At 44.2% G+C, this 16,048-nt stretch overlaps 1 pseudogene across 1 annotated transcript in view; it reads right to left on the bottom strand.

The window, feature by feature from the left end:
* Positions 1-6,360: 6,360 nt before the first annotated feature.
* The window catches only part of LOC309561866 (RNA-binding region-containing protein 3-like), a 111,297-nt pseudogene continuing 101,609 nt past the window's right edge, over positions 6,361-16,048 (bottom strand). The window contains exon 15 of the transcript XR_014226211.1: positions 6,361-6,707. The product of XR_014226211.1 is annotated as an RNA-binding region-containing protein 3-like (transcript). The remainder of the gene's footprint in view (positions 6,708-16,048) is intronic.

Genomic DNA, 16,048 nt, shown 5'->3' with positions numbered 1-16,048 from the left:
CTTGCTAGGACCAAAAAGTTCCCAGCGGGGAGCCAAGGCACTGTATGTAATATGTAGGTTTTATTTTTAGAATTACAGCTATGTCCAGTTAAATTTACATATGAAAAATTACGTCCCGAGGAAGTGAATTTCTCTGCAAAGCATATAGACCTTCACAACACATTACCGTATTAAACACACACTCTATTTAAATGGATAATAAGTGGTAGTATTGCTGTCCATATATGTGATTTTAATTGGATGTTATAAAGTTTTGTATATTCTTTTAGGGGGGTTTGGTTGTGCGCGTTTGTCTACTGGAGGGGTATTTGAATTCCCACTTTGGCTTGGTCATACCTTTTTCTTGGATTAATTTAGGGGTGATACCCTCCGGTGGCAATGTTATTGGCACAGCATCAAGTCGACATTTTCAGATGCTTAAAAATCAACTTCAGCAATATTTGGTGGCTTAGTTTCCATTCACACAGATCGAGCTCTGTCATATTAGATCAGCAGGATCCCGATGATCTGAGCAGAGTGGGCAGATGACAGGTCAATTTATGCAGAGCGGACATGAACAGGTGGGTGTAAACTGACAGTGGAGTGCCCTCCAATCCAATCCGCCTAAACCGATCCCCGTTTTATTTTTTTTCTTAATGGACTGGATTGGAGGTAGGAGGGTGTAAAAAGACACAAGTTTGTTTATACCCAAAGGGCCTTAGGAGTGAATGGAGGGTCCAATCAAGTCTACCTGAAAAACTGACAGGCAGACCGGATGGGAACCTTCAGGTCAAAGGGGCCTTATAGTTTTGTATGCGTACTGGGACTGCAGACACACATACGCAGAGAATACCTACATAAATATTTTATGGGAGGGAAACCTAGAACGTGTAATCAAAAACATGCTCTGCACTGAAATATATTTCATGAGTTAAGCTTGCTGAGTAATGGACATTGTTTTAGATTACAAAAAATACTGTAGCCTTTTTGAAAAATAAACAATTTATTCACCTAAAAATCATTACAATATGTACATTCCACAAGTACAGTGTGACCTACAAACAAGTTGCTTCTGGGTCTGCCAGTACTGAAGCGGCTCTCTGCCTTCCATGTTATATCACCTGAAATACAAATGACAGTTTAATCTGAAGGCTTTGGTAATCTTTGGCCTGTAAAATCAATGCTAATTGTACAAATAATGCAACTAATGTAGAATGATTGATCTGTTAGCAGCAATGAATAGCATTGACACAGGATGCCAAAAAATTCTGTAAATTAAGGTTACAAATTTCTCCTCACAAAGCCTAATAAAGTCTCTTCAGTTAGTAATTTTAGATTTTTTTTGAACCACCTCCTAATAAATCCTGGGGTGGCAGCTGGATGATTGAGCTAAGGGTCTGTGTTGACGGGCTTTGGGCTTCTGATGTCAGTTTAGGAAGCGTCAGAGATCCTTCAGCATTTACTGACTGGAGCGTTTGCCATCCTCCTGACCTCCTTCAAACAGGGTTTGTATTTTCATAAAGTTGTATGCTAATGTGAAACCTGCATGAATCAAACAAATGACACGGCCCTATCTCTGGAAACCATTTTTCTTTCATATCCAAGTCCCTCATATACTAAGGGATTAAAGAAAGTGTCTCCTATATTACTTTGTATGGAGTAGCCCCATTCAAAAGCATTTTTATTCTCATGTAAATAAAAACTTTAATCGGTAAGACATGAATGGCTCTGTGAATGAAGACAGGATATGAGAGAGATCCACATCTAAACTTTATATTTTTTTTCTATGCAACTCAGGTTAACCTAATGTTAGCAGTTTCATTTTGCCAAGGTATGTACTGTAGTTTTTATTCAATGTACACCTTCACCATTAATTAAAATGTAATATTCACTAATACCCATTACAATAGCTTTCATTCCCAGTCCCTGTACATTCTAAGCAGTAATGAAGGTGAAAATTTGTATTTTTGCCAATGCTTTTGTCTTGAATATCTAAAAAAAAACAAAACAACACACACATCACGTGCAGCAGAGGTGTAACTAGAACCTTCAGGGTCCTGGTGTTAAGAAACCACCAAAGGCTCCCCCTGACCCCCAGCCAGGGTCCTTACCTCTGAGCCCGGGGCCTTATATTATGGTCTTGCGATGGGACCCTTTCACATACTCTGCATCCCCCCCCCCCATAGTGGGACAACACCACATGTGACCTTTGCAACAGTGATATGATTCCCCAACTGGTGTCAGTAGGACTCTGAATTATTTTGGTCAGAGCAGTGGACGGGGTAATTTATTAGTTTCACCATGTTAGTTTATTTTTTACAATTTTTTTTTTTTTTTAGGTTGCTGAAATATCAGGGGTCTCTGATATTTCACCTTTAAGAGAAAGGAGATGGAGGACACAGCCCTCCATCTCCATCTCTGCAGCACAGAATGAATGGACAGGAATAGCTCTGTACAGAGCTTCCCATTCATTCACAAACTGTAGTATAATAAACAGTTTATTATGCTTCAGTTATGGACACCGGAGCAGCTGGTACCGATCACTCACCGTGTTCATTTATAAAAGGAAGGGGCCAGTAAATTGCATGTCTTGTTCATGAAAGCATCAACCACAGAAGCCAGTGGGAGATGGGAAGCCGGCAGCGCTGCAGGGAGAGGGAGTACTGGGGGGGCTTGGGGGGCCTGGGGGCAGCAACAAGAAACCTGGATGGGAGGGGCAACATATAGAGGAACTGATGCCCTCTATTTTCATCCTGTAGTTGTTGAATGCCGGCGGAAGGGAGAGGAGGAGAAGCTGGCTTTCAGCTGCTGCAGGAGGAAAATAGAGGGCATCGGTTCCACTATATTCCAGCCCTCCTACCCAACAGTAGAACCAAATATGACAGGGGAGACACATGGGCCCCCTGAAGCATGGGGCTGGGTTGCAAGTGCAGCCCCTATAGTTACACCTCTGACATGCAGTTTAGCTATGTTTGCTGTGAAATATCAAACAAACAAGTCTGCATTATGTAAAGGTAAGCAATGTGAAGCGGATGGAAATTTACTGTACTCCTATCCAAAAATCTATGTATTCTAAATGGATCAAATGCTGCTGTAGTGAAACAAAGTGCATCTGGAAATGGATGGTACAGGTTCTTAGTCCCATTTACTTACATTGCCAAAACACCACAATCATCTTACCCAAGAGGAGCTTCTTACATTCATTTTGTATTAAAATTGTTCACATTTTACACACAATTACAACATTCCTATTTATTCAGTTACTAAAACCAGCTAACTGGATTTATAGCAAGTGCTGTAGTTTAGGAGTTGAGACATACAATATATAATTTAGCTCCAAAGGATTTACAGTGGTGATCGAAAGTTTGGGCACCCCAGGTAAGAATTTGTATTAATGTGCATAAAGAAGCCAAGGAATGATGGAAAAATCTCCAAAAGGCATCAAATTACAGATTAGACATACTTATGTCAACAAAAGTTAGATCTTATTTCCATCATTGCCACTTTCAAAATTACAGAAAACAAAAAAATGGCGTCTGCAAAAGTTTGGGCAGAATTTATAGCATGCACTGCCCCCTTTGCAAAGCTGAGACCTGCCAGTGTCATGGATTGTTTTCAGTCATCGTCTGGGAAGACCAGGTGATGTCAATCTCAAAGGTTTTAAATGCCCAGACTCATCTGACCTTTCCCCAACAATCAGCACCATGGGATCTTCTAAGCAGTTGCCTAGAAAACTGAAACTGAAAAAAGTTGATGCTCACAAAGCTGGAGAAGGCTATAAGAAGATAGCAAAGCGTTTTCAGATGTCAATATCCTCGGTTCGGAATGTAATTAAGAAATGGCAGTCACCAGGAACAGTGGAAGTTAAAGGAAGGTCTGGAAGACCAAGAAACATATCAGACAGAACAGCTTGCAGGATTGTGAGAAAAACAATTCAAAACCCACGTTTGACTGCATGATCCCTCCAGAAAGATCTGGCAGACACTGGAGTTGTGGTACACTATTCCACTATAAAGAGATACTTGTACAAAATATGGTCTTCATGGAAGATTCATCAGAAGAAAACCTCTGCTACATCCTCACCACAAAAATCAGCGTTTGAACTTTGCAAATGAACATATAGACAAGCCTGATGCATTTTGGAAACAAGTTCTGTGGACCGATGAGGTTAAAATTGAACTTTTTGGCCGGAATGAGCAAAGGTACGTTTGGAGAAGGGGCACAGAATTTAATGAAAAGAACCTCTGTCCAACTGTTAAGCATGGGGGTGGATCAATCATGCTTTGGGGTTGTATTGCAGCCAGTGGCACAGGGAACATCTCACGAGTAGAAGGAAAAATGGATTCAATAAAATTTCAGCAAATGTTGGATGGTAACTTGATGCCATCTGTGAAAAAGCTGAAGTTAAAGAGAGGATGGCTTCTACAAATGGATAATGATCCTAAACACGCCTCGAAATCCACAGGGGATTTAGCAGACCATTATGCTATAATTGCGCAAGAAAAAGCCTTCCAGTAATGCCTGCTTTTTTTATAGAAGGTTTACAGTTTAATGTATAAGGGGAAAATGCTGTGAATGAGACTCAAGTATGGAAACATCACTATGAAGCATTAAAATGTAACAGAAATATGATTAGAAGTAACTAAAATCATAAGGAAGCTTACTTCTTTAATCTAGCTGGGAATTACATATATTAAAAAGGATACAACATGAAAGGATACACTCTGAATGCCCAAACAGCAGTTTCATGGTCATCTTTAAGAAGAACAGCAAAACTGTTAATGATCCTAAACACGCCTCGAAATCCACAGGGGATTACATCTAGAAGCGTAAACTGAAGGTTTTGCCATGGCCTTCACAATCTCCTGACCTCAACATAATTGAAAATCTATGGATAGACCTTAAAAGAGCAGTGCGTGACAGACAGCCCAGAAATCTCAAAGAACTGGAAGACTTTTGTAAGGAAGAATGGGCAAAGATACCTCAAACAAGAATTTAAAGACTCTTGGCTGGCTACAAAAAGCATTTACAAGCTGTGATACTTGCCAAAGGGGGCAGTACAAGATTTTATTTCTGCAGGGTGCCCAAACTTTTGCAGACGCCATTTTTTTGTTTTCTTTTATTTTGAAAGTGTAAATGATGGAAATAAAATCTAACTTTTGTTGACATATTATAAGAATGTCTAATCTGTAATTTGATGCGTTTGAGATTTTTCCATCTTTCCTTGGCTTCTTTATGCACATTAAATACAAATTTTTACCTGGGGTGCCCAAACTCGATCACCACTGTAACTTAATAGAATAAGCAAACTTTTATTGTATTTCACCACCCCTGCACCTAACTGATCACCTTTGAAAACAGAAGTTGTTACCAACTTACAAAACAGCATCTGCTGCCTAGACCTCCATAGTGCTTATGTTGTCCAAGGCTACTCTCTGCATGTGCATTCTGAAATAATAACATGTATATACCAAGTTGGTCCTAGAAAAAGCATGCCCGGGGTTTATTTGCAGAGATAAGCACAGAGCCAGTTCAACCCTGTATAGCAGCACCTGGTGCACCATTTCAAACAGCATCCAAACTGCTTTACTTCTAAGCATGAAAAACATCGCCTTGCTGGATGTTAAATTTCCAAATTTGATCAGAAGGGCGAATATGGGTGGGATACAGATTACAGGATAAAAGTGCACCTACCATTTAAAACCCAACTCCAGGCTGGCCCAAAATATAACATCTGGTTGCCTCCAGAAAATTGAGGACTCAATGCCCGTTTAGTCTAGGGGGCTCTAATAAAAAATGGTGACCTTACTCCATGGTCACAGAGGCTTTTTGCTGATATTGTCACATGCAAAGCAGGGCCAGCAGAGTCCTGGTCCTGAATTGTATGTGATATTAAGGCCTCATCCACACTGGAACGTGGAGTAAAGACTAAAATGAGGTTGCATGACCATGGAATAAAGTATTTCTATTTTAATCCCCTCTAAAATATACAAGAATTGTATTCTGAATATGCTAGGGTGGGGGGTGGGCAGAGTTCAGCTTAAAAAGAACCTTCATGCCAAGCCCTTTTTATCTAAAGTAGAAGTATAACATTTTAGTAATTGTATCAGCTTTTTCAGTGCTCAGAAATGAAAACTAACCAATATATAGTTTTTTTTTTTTTTTTTTCATGGTGCCCCAAGTAAGAAGCAGCCACTTGGCGTTTACACAAGTCTGTCCACCCAAATGTTGAGAATAAATTTATATTTGAATTGATATACAATAATATTTTAAGCCGTGCTATAGATAAAATCTGGAACAGTGGCAGCTGAACTGTGCAATACATGAGGACTGCCATTAACGGGGACCCCAAGGCTTTTATGATACCACCTGGTGATTTGAAGTGTGGAATCCAGTGTCTTTCAAGCAAGCGGTTTGGAAAGGCTCTTCAGTGTGGCAATATACATCTAGCAGACCATTATGCTATAATTGTGCAAGAAAAAGCCTTCCAGTAATGCCTGCTTTTTTATATAAGGTTTACAGTTTAATGTATAAGGGGAAAATGTTGTGAATGAGACCAGTATAGAAACATCACTATGAAGCATTAAAATGTAACAGAAATATGATTAGAAGTAACTAAAATCATAAGGAAGCTTACTTCTTTAATCTAGCTGGGAATTACATATATTAAAAAGGATACAACATGAAAGGATACACTCTGAATGCCCAAACAGCAGTTTCATGGTCATCTTTAAGGAGAAGAACAGCAAAACTGTTTTCACGGCTATATTTTTATGCTGGACAGAAGACATAATACAGACTGCCGAGCCCTGCACCAGTTTCTCTTCCAGAGAGATCTTTTTTAACTTCTATTTTTTTCTTTGCTCCTGTCCCAGCTAATTACATTTGCTTCAAGTGGTTGTAAACCTCAGGCATGGAATATGAACAAAGCATATCCCTCTACAGTGTGTACTTGTCTCAATTAGGAGCACTACATGTCATTTCTGTTTTCTGCTTCCTTCCTCTGCTATCAGCATGAGTCACTTCTGACAAGTTTTCCTGACACCAAGAGAAAAATGGTGCCAGGGGAGGGAGCTCTGGCTGAATGACAGCCTCTGGTCTGTTCCTGTGTGAAGGGGGGGGGGGGTGTCTCTTCCCTCCAATCAGCTCTCAGAGCTCTACTCACTGAGCTCTGTAAACTGTAACTTTGGCTCTCCTCCTGACTTTTTAAAACAGCTCAGACAAGTTATAGAATTCTGGACTTTGAATGGCTGCAGATAAACAGCTGCAACTTATGTAGGAAAATTTGTTTTTATCTCTGTGTATCATCTGAGGCTAGTCACTTCAACTTATGTAGGAAGATTTGTTTTTATCTCTGTGTATCATCTGAGGCTAGTCACTTAACTGAGTATATGTAAGTGTTTACAACCACTTTAAGGATAAGCTTGCATTAACCAAACTAAGGGTTTTTCTTATCATATGGCTAATTTACAGACGTAAAGGTGTTAGCGATGTGATTTAGAATAGGGGAAGGGTATGCCAGCAATTACTTGAAGATTATGACCAGAACAGATACTGTCAGGCACATAACCCCAACACTTTGCTATGTGCCAATTGTCCAATGTCTGTGTCAATTTACCTAGCCCAGAAAATGTCTACTCTAGCTTAACAAGCGGACATATATTCACTTCACATATGGGACTGTTGATTTGATGTTCACTTTTATTCATTTTGCAATTTATTTGTATTTACCTTTCTTGGTATATATATATATATATATATATATATATACACACACACACGTTTATATTGCTAGTATTTATTAGCGCTGCAGACAAACTATCGCAGAAGAAACATACTATATCTCCTCTGCAATAAAACAAACTGACCAGCATGTTTGCAATCCTTTAGAATGTACACTATGCGTGGGAGTTATACAGGAGTTGCATCATACCCGACCAGACAATCAGGATGGCTTTAGACCGGATACACAGAGGAAGCTGATAACCAATATCAGCACCAGTGAAGGAAGTTCGGTATCTGTGGACTTTAGTTCCACTTTAACAGACAAAAGTTTCCAAATGAAATTCAAATAATTCCTATTCACTTTTCCTGTGATAAAAAAAGTGTTAGGCTCCATTCACATTGACATGTCTCCAGTGCGACTTTGGAGCACAACTGATGCGACTTTACACTCAATGGATCAAAGTCGCACCAAAAGTTGCACCAGTAGCGCAGACATCTTTCCAAAATCTCTGCGACTTAAATTGCATCAGCCTGAACTGGTGGCATTGAAAAGAATAGCTGTGACTTGTCATGTCCAAAGTCGCATGAGAAGTCATGCTAGTGTGAATAAAGGCTTAAAGATTCTAGCTAGTGCCAAGGCATTTTGGAACATTCTACATCTTTCGCCCTATCTACAAGTTTCTTTAAAAATACTTAAAATGGTAATGAAAAACATTTTATAAGTCTAGTACTGGGATGGTCCTGCAAACACATAGCATATGTGGCTGCCCCTCTGGATCAATTGCGTTTGAGCCTGTACCATTTTCTCCTTAGTCCTTCACCCAGATTTTTAGCAAATGTAATATAAAAAGGAGACAGAGGTCCAACTTCGAACCAATCATGTGGTCTTGCTACTTGTAAAGGTTAATGAAGTTACACAAAACTTAAAAAGAAACAAATATAAAAAGAAAAATATACAGCTATTCCGTAATGTGTCGCCTACAAACATTTTAAAGAGATCCTAACAAAATGCAGGTAGAAGCACAGAAAAATTGGATTTTTGCCTTACCGTAAAATCTTTTTCTCTAATGTTCATTGACGGACACAGCTTTAATCAATGAACATCAGAGAAAGGGATTTTACAATAAGACAAAAATCCAATTTACTCTTTCGTTCATTGACAGACACAGCTCCAGAATCCTCTTGACCACTGGGATGTCCCAAAGCAATGTCAAACATGAGGGATGGGAAAAACAGCAGAAAAAAAAATGACAAAAAGGCTAAACCTAGCCAAACAGGTAACATGGAGCTCAACCAGGAACAACTGGAGCTCACCTGAAACATGCACCCTCACGGAGGACTAGTCCTCTCAACAGCAGCCTGCAAAACCTTGCAGCCAAAAGCAGCATCCGCAGATGCCAGCACATCTACTTTGTAAAATGTTGTGAAAGTGTGTACAGACAACCAAGTAGCCACCTTGCAAACCTGCATCACTGATGCCTGATGGCGGAAGGCCCAGGAGGCACTAAGTGCCCATGTAGAAAGCGCCTTAACAGGTAAAGGAGGAACCTGACCCTTGATTGCATAGGCCTGCACCACCGTCTGTCTGATCCATCTGGAAATAGTCATGGCAGACGCGGCCAACCCCTTGCGAGGACCATCCGTAAGGACAAATAGTGAGTCTGATATTCGAAACGACTCAGTTGCAGCCAAGTAAACCCTGATCTCCGAACCACTTCCAGAGAATGGAAGGCAATCTCCTTAGCATGCTTAGGACACAGGGAAGGCAACACAATGTCTTCATTCAGATGGAAACCAGAGACAAGCTTAAGAAGGAACTACTGACAAGGGTGAAGCACCACTTTATCTCTGTGAACCACCAAATAAGGTGAACGACAAGACAAAACTGCCAGCTCCGACACCCTATGTGCAGAAGTAATAGCCACCAACAAAGCTACCTTCTGGAACAATGTAAGCAGAGGAATCTTGCAAATATTTTTGAAAGGCAGTTTTCTGAAGAACCGATAGAACCAAGTTGAGATTCCATCGAGGCAACGGAGACCGCACTGGGGGAGCCAAGTGGCGAACCCCCTGAACAAAAGTGTGAACAAAAGAGTGCATAGCCAAGGGACAGCGAAAGAAAATCGCCAAGGCCAAAACCTGGCCCTTGATGGTACCCAAGGCAAGGCGCTGTTCCACACCTCTTTGAAGAAATGCCAAAATTCGAGTCACCGAAAAGGAAAGTGGGAAACCCCCAGAGACTCATACCACGCAGTGCATGATTTCCAGACGCGATGGTAAATTTTCCTAGAGGTAGATTTTCTAGCTTTTAACAGCGTGGGAATCACAGAGTCTGACAACCCCCTATCCTTCAGCAGCCAAGCCGTTAAAGCCAGTGACTTAAACAGGATGGAAGCTCGGCTCTAGAGCCAATAGGTCTTCTCTGAGAGGGAGTCTCCAAGGGACATCAGCAACCAGCCATACTAGATCTGCATACCAAGACTGGCGAGGCCAGTCTGGGGCCACTAGGATAACCGGAATCTCTTCTGCCTCGATCCTCAGCAGAAGTTTTAGAGGAGGAAAGGCATATATCAGACGATGCTGGGCCCAGTGGGCCACCAGCGCATCTGTGGTGTCGGGCAGAGGATCCCGAGACCTTGCCACAAACCTCTGCACCTTCCTGTTGAGACGAGCGGCCAACAGGTCCACCTCAGGAGATCCCCACCGGAGACACAACGGATGAAACTCCTCCGGATGAAGTGACCATTCTCCCTGGTCCAAGGCCTGATGACTGTGGTAATCCGCTTGCCAATTTTCTACACCTGGAATATGCATAGTCGAGAGGGCTGGAACGAAACGTTCTGCCCACCTTAGAATGCCTGCTACATTCCAAGCTGCTAGGAGACTCTTTGTGCCCCCTTGGTGATTAAAATATGCCATGGCCGTGGCATTGTGCAATTGAATCCTCACTAGGCACCCCTGAAGATGGTCCGTCCAATGAGCCAGACAGTCTGATCGCCCAAAGTTCCAGTAAATTGATCTGAAGTCTGGACTCCTCCAGAGACTAAACCCCCTGAGCACAAACCGTGCCATAGACGTCTTCCCCATCTGGACAGGCTGGCATCCGTGGTGACTACTGTCCAGTATAGGGGAAGGAAGGATTTTCCCTGACGAAGCACCGGAGAGCAAACCCACCAAATTGGGGACCCCCTCGTGCCCTAGCTCAACAGAATCAGATTGTCCAAAGACTGTGGATTCTTGTCCCACTTGGCAAGAATCTCTCTGCAAAGGTCGCGTGTGGAACTGTGCAAACAGAACCGCCTCGAAGGTAGACACCATCAGGCCCAGAACTCGCATGCAACTGTTGGACAACATGAGCCAAATCGCATCCTGCAGCTTTTGCAGTTTCTCCCCTGGAAAAAACACCCGGGCTGAGGCCAAATCCAGGGTCAGACCCAGGTAGTCCAACTTGGTGGATGGAACTAGAGAAGATTTTTGGAAATTTAGTTCCCATCCAAACTCTTGCAAGGTTCGCACAGTAATGTTCAGGTTGTCTTACGACAAATCGGAGACTCTGCACGCAGAAGGAGATCGTCCAGGTATCCCAGTACCGCAATCCCTCTCTGCCGCAGCAATGTTAACACTGGAGCCAAAACTTTTGTGAACACCTGAGGAGCTGAGGTGAGCCCAAAGGGTAACGCCACAAATTGATAGTGCTCCGTGCCCACGGCAAAGAGAAGAAAGCGCTGATGCCCGATATATATTGGGATATAAAGGTAAGCATCCTTGATATCGATAGAGGCCAGGAGATCCCCTTGATGAAGGAATGCCACTACCGTGCAAATGGATTCCATCCAGAATTTTTGTACCAGCACAAAGAAGTCAAGTTCTCGAGGTCCAGGATTGGATGAACTTTGCCTTCCTTCCTGGACACAGCAAATAGGTTTTGAAAGTGTTCAGATTCTTGAAGCGGTACAATGACCCGTTGTAAGATCTTGCACCGCTCCGAGGAGACCTCGCAGGCGATCTGGCGACAAACGCACGTTGGAAGGAAAGAACCTTGCTGGAGGCGAAGACTGAAGCTCGATCTTATAACCAGACCGAATTAGCTCATGGACCTACCTGTCTTGAATCAAGGAGGTCCACGGGTCCTTAAAGAAGCAAAGTCGCCCCCCCCCCACCCCAGATACGGGTGGGGGTGTCCCGTCAGGCAGAAGAGGGCTTATCTGTGGGTCTGGAGGGACCCGCCCTCAGCTTACCACACCACGGCCTCTTTGAACCTCCAGAGGGGGTTCAAATTAGTTTCGATGATCCCTTTTCCTGAAATCCTGAGGAATGAAAGGGCCGCTTGTTTGCAGAGACGAAAGGGCCACGTTTGCGACAGAACTACTTGCTCCTGGTAGCCTGCAGGAGAAGAGTAACCTTCCCCCTGTGAGCCCCTTAATGATCTCATCCATGGGACCTCCGAACAGGCAATCTCCTACAAAAGGGAGATCAGACAGGACCTTCTTGGAAACCTGGTCCATAGACCAGTATTTGAGCCATTTCATGCGCCCAAGGATCACCGCTGTTACAGATACCCTGCAGACTAAGGGAGCCGCATCCAGAGAGACATCACAGATAAACAGCAATCCCTGGATCAACTGAGCCGCCAGCTCCACGAGGTTGGGGGGAATCTGTTCCCCTTCCAAATCCTGGCCCATAAGCTTTGCCTATTCCGTGAAGGTCTGGGAAACCAAAGTTATGGTAAACACTGGTCTACGGATGGAAGCGGCCATTGTAAAAAGGTGTTGGACCAGAGATTTAGCTCTCTTGTCAAAAGGGTCTTTAAAAGACAGAGTCCTGCACCGGGAGAAGGGTGGCTTTATTTAACCTGGAAACCAGAGAATCCACCATAGGCGGTACGGTTAGTTTTTTTTTTCCAGGGACTCTTCAAAGGGATACCTTTTAGAGAAATGCTTAGGCACCCTGACAGAGCGTTTAGGGAAACCCCACTGACTCGACAATTTTGTCAACATAGGCGGGAATGGGGAAAACCTTTGTCATCTTTGAGGATCTGCAGGTACCAAAATGTACCGGCAGCTGCATCCTTCATTTTAAATGTTTCAAGCACTGATACGATCAGTGCATCCACTAGCGCCTTTTCGTGTGCGACCATAGTGGAAGACGAATCATTGTCACTATCAAAGCACTCAGGGTGCCTGGACGCAGACCCAGTAGGGAGACTCGCGTCCGCGTCGGCCAGGTCAACCTCAGAATCTGAGGTGACAGAGGATGCAGGTGATGGCGGGGGACGCTTTTTGCCCATCCTGTTTTGCAGGACCATATCTACCTTGGACACTAGTGACTCTAGGACCGCCATCATAGCAGACAAAGAAGACTGGGACCCAGAGGGCCCCGCAGCCCCTGAGAGGGGGTCAGGCGGGGAGACATGCTCCAGGGACTCCATGGGTTAACCCCGGGACCACCAGCAAAAAAAGGAAAAAATACTGCTAAAAAAATAAAATAAAATAAAGTCCCAGCGCACCAAGTTCCTGCTATAGCAGAAAGAGGGAGGCCGTTTTGCACCCACAGGGACTCACCACCACCAACTCAGGTACAGAGCAGAGCACCAAAGCTGCATGCCGTGCGGTGATGAGAGAGAAAGAGAAGGTTCAGGAAAGAACACTAGAGGTCCACCGCCGAATCCCCACCCCTTATGCTGCAAAAACATGGCCGCGGCTTTATAGCAATGGGAAACTACAAGAAAATTGCCACCGGACTACAGAAACATGGCTGCCGATATATACAGCAGTCATTCAGAACAAAATGGTGGCTACACGCGGTGCCCAGGACCCCCAGAAACGAAAGGGCAGTAAGGAGGGGCCCTGGCAGGACCCCCCCACACCAGGACCACCCCCACACAGACATTACATGTATGGCCACCTCTGGGGGAGGGGGAGCTAAGTGTGGATAAATGGTGGGGTGGGCCACAGAGGTACCCCGATAAATGAGGAAGGATGCTATGTGGGAAGGAAGAGAACCAAGGGGTCCGACCGTCCCAGGGAGGGGCCCACGTTCATTCCCAAAAGGCCATCAGTGGAAGGGGGGACACTACTTACCACACCATGGAAACCCGGTGGGCACCACTCCAGACAGACCACTGCACCATCGGAATGGGGGTGCTGAAGGCAAGAGGCATGCTGCGACTCAGGTCGTGACCAGGTCTATGGGTCCTAGCGAGATGTTTAACTTGCTGGCCAGCCCCTGTCCAGTGGGGCTATGTTGCGGCCGACCTAGCACAAAGCGGAGGTCAGGTCACGCTCACTGGCTGGACTTGGGAGACCATAAGGATCTAGAATATCCAGTCCGTCGCCCAGTCCAGCAGTTGATTGTAGTTTCCACAGAAACAGAAAAGAACAAGGAGAGGAAAAAAAAAATCAGTTTAAAAAAAAAAAAAGACAATATTGCTAGGACCAGAGATCCCAGCAAGGCACAAGGTCCTTACTCTGACTAGGCAGAAAAAATGGATTTTTGTAAAATCTTACCGTAAAATCCTTTTCTCTTAGCTCATTGACAGACGTAGTCCTCGGTGATACAGCACCTTCGGGTTTATGTTGCCTCCACAGGAGTAGGACTAGACAGGAAATAAAAATGCACTGGCCACACCTTAGGGGCAGTCCCCGAGGGTATATCCTCTCTCTCTCTCTCTGCCTCAGCAACTCAATTATGTCACAAAAGCAGTGTTTAGAGAATTTAACCCAACCCAACTAAAAAAAACAGAGGGGCGGGTACTACGTCTGTCAATGAGCTAAGAGAAAAGGATTTTACGGTAAGATTTTACAAAAATCCATTTTTCTCTATCGCTCATTGACAGACGTAGTCCTCGGTGATACAGTACCTTCGGGAAGTCCCAGAGCAGTATCCCAAATGAGGGGTGGGAAAATGGAAATCAAATCCAAATCTAGAAGGCCCAACCGGTGCCAACTAGAAGTTTACAATGCTCATCCTTAATGATGAGACTCAACAAAAAAAATTTTCAAACAGAAAAAAACCCTCGAGGTAGACCACCGGTCTCCTCAAATAGCGGCCTGCAAAACCTTGCGGCCAAATGAGGCATCCGCCGATGCCATCACATCAATTTTATAAAATTTTGTAAAAAGGTATGTACCGACGACCAGGTGGCCGCCTTACATACCTGGACCACTGACGCCTGATGGCGAAAGGCCCAGGAAGTACTGAGCGCTCGAGTGGAGTGCGCCCTAACAGGGAACGGAGGACTCTGACCCTTAATAGAATAAGCCTGTACCACCGTCTGTCTAATCCATTTGGCAATAGTCGCGGCAGATGCAGGCAACCCCTTTCTGGGGCCATCCGTGATCACAAAAAGTGAATCCGTCTTACGGAACGATTCCGTAGCTTTCAGGTATACCCTGATTGCCCGAACCACATCCAAGGAATGCAACGCATGTTCCCGATGATGATTGGGCTGAGGACACAAGGAAGGTAGTACAATATCTTCATTCAGATGAAAATCTGAAACCACCTTTGGAAGAAAGGATGGCTTAGGATGAAGCACTACCTTATCCCTATGAATCACTAAGTATGGGGACTGGCATGATAAAGCAGCCAGTTCTGACACCCTGCGTGCAGAAGTGATAGCCACCAAGAAGGCCACCTTCTGGGATAAAGTAAGCAAGGGAATCTCCCTGATGTTTTCAAAAGGAGGTTTCTGTAGAACCGACAAAACCAAATTAAGATCCCAGGGCGGTAAGAGCGCGCGGACTGGTGGAGCCAGGTGCCGCACCCCCTGGATGAAATTCCGCACCAAGGTTTCTGAAAGAAGATTGCTAATGCTGAAACTTGACCCTTGATGGTGCTCAAGGCTAGCTTCTGCTCAACCCCTTTCTGAAAAAAAGCCAATATTCGAGTCACCGAATAGGTACGTGGAGGAAATCCTAAAGATTAGCACCACGCGATATAAGTCTTCCATGTGCGATAATAGACTCTGCTGGAAGTCGCTTTCCTTGCTTTAATAAGGGTAGGAATGACTGAAGCTGACAACCCTCTGTCCTTCAGTACTTGGGTCTCAATGGCCAGGCCATTAAAACCAGCGACTGTAAAGCACAATGGTAGATTGGTCCTCGAGACCGCAGATACTCCCTGAGACGCAGTTCCCACGGAACGTCCGCGACTAGCAAGTCCAAGTCGGCCAGGCCGGCTTGGCGAGGCCAGCCTAGAATTTCTAGGACCACTGGCACTGACGGGATTTGAACCAGGCGTCCCTTGAGCTATCTGGCCCCGACCATCCGAGAAAGTTTGGTCGTTCTCTGTTCCCACACATTTATCCGACACCTGATTCCTATCAGGAACGGTGATCTCTCCT

The sequence above is a fragment of the Pelophylax lessonae genome (genome assembly GCF_965119305.1).
Source record: "Pelophylax lessonae genome assembly, chromosome: 8".
Lineage (NCBI taxonomy): Eukaryota > Metazoa > Chordata > Amphibia > Anura > Ranidae > Pelophylax > Pelophylax lessonae.
The sequence above is the reverse complement of the archived record's forward strand: the minus strand, read 5'-3'. Positions and strand labels throughout refer to the sequence as shown.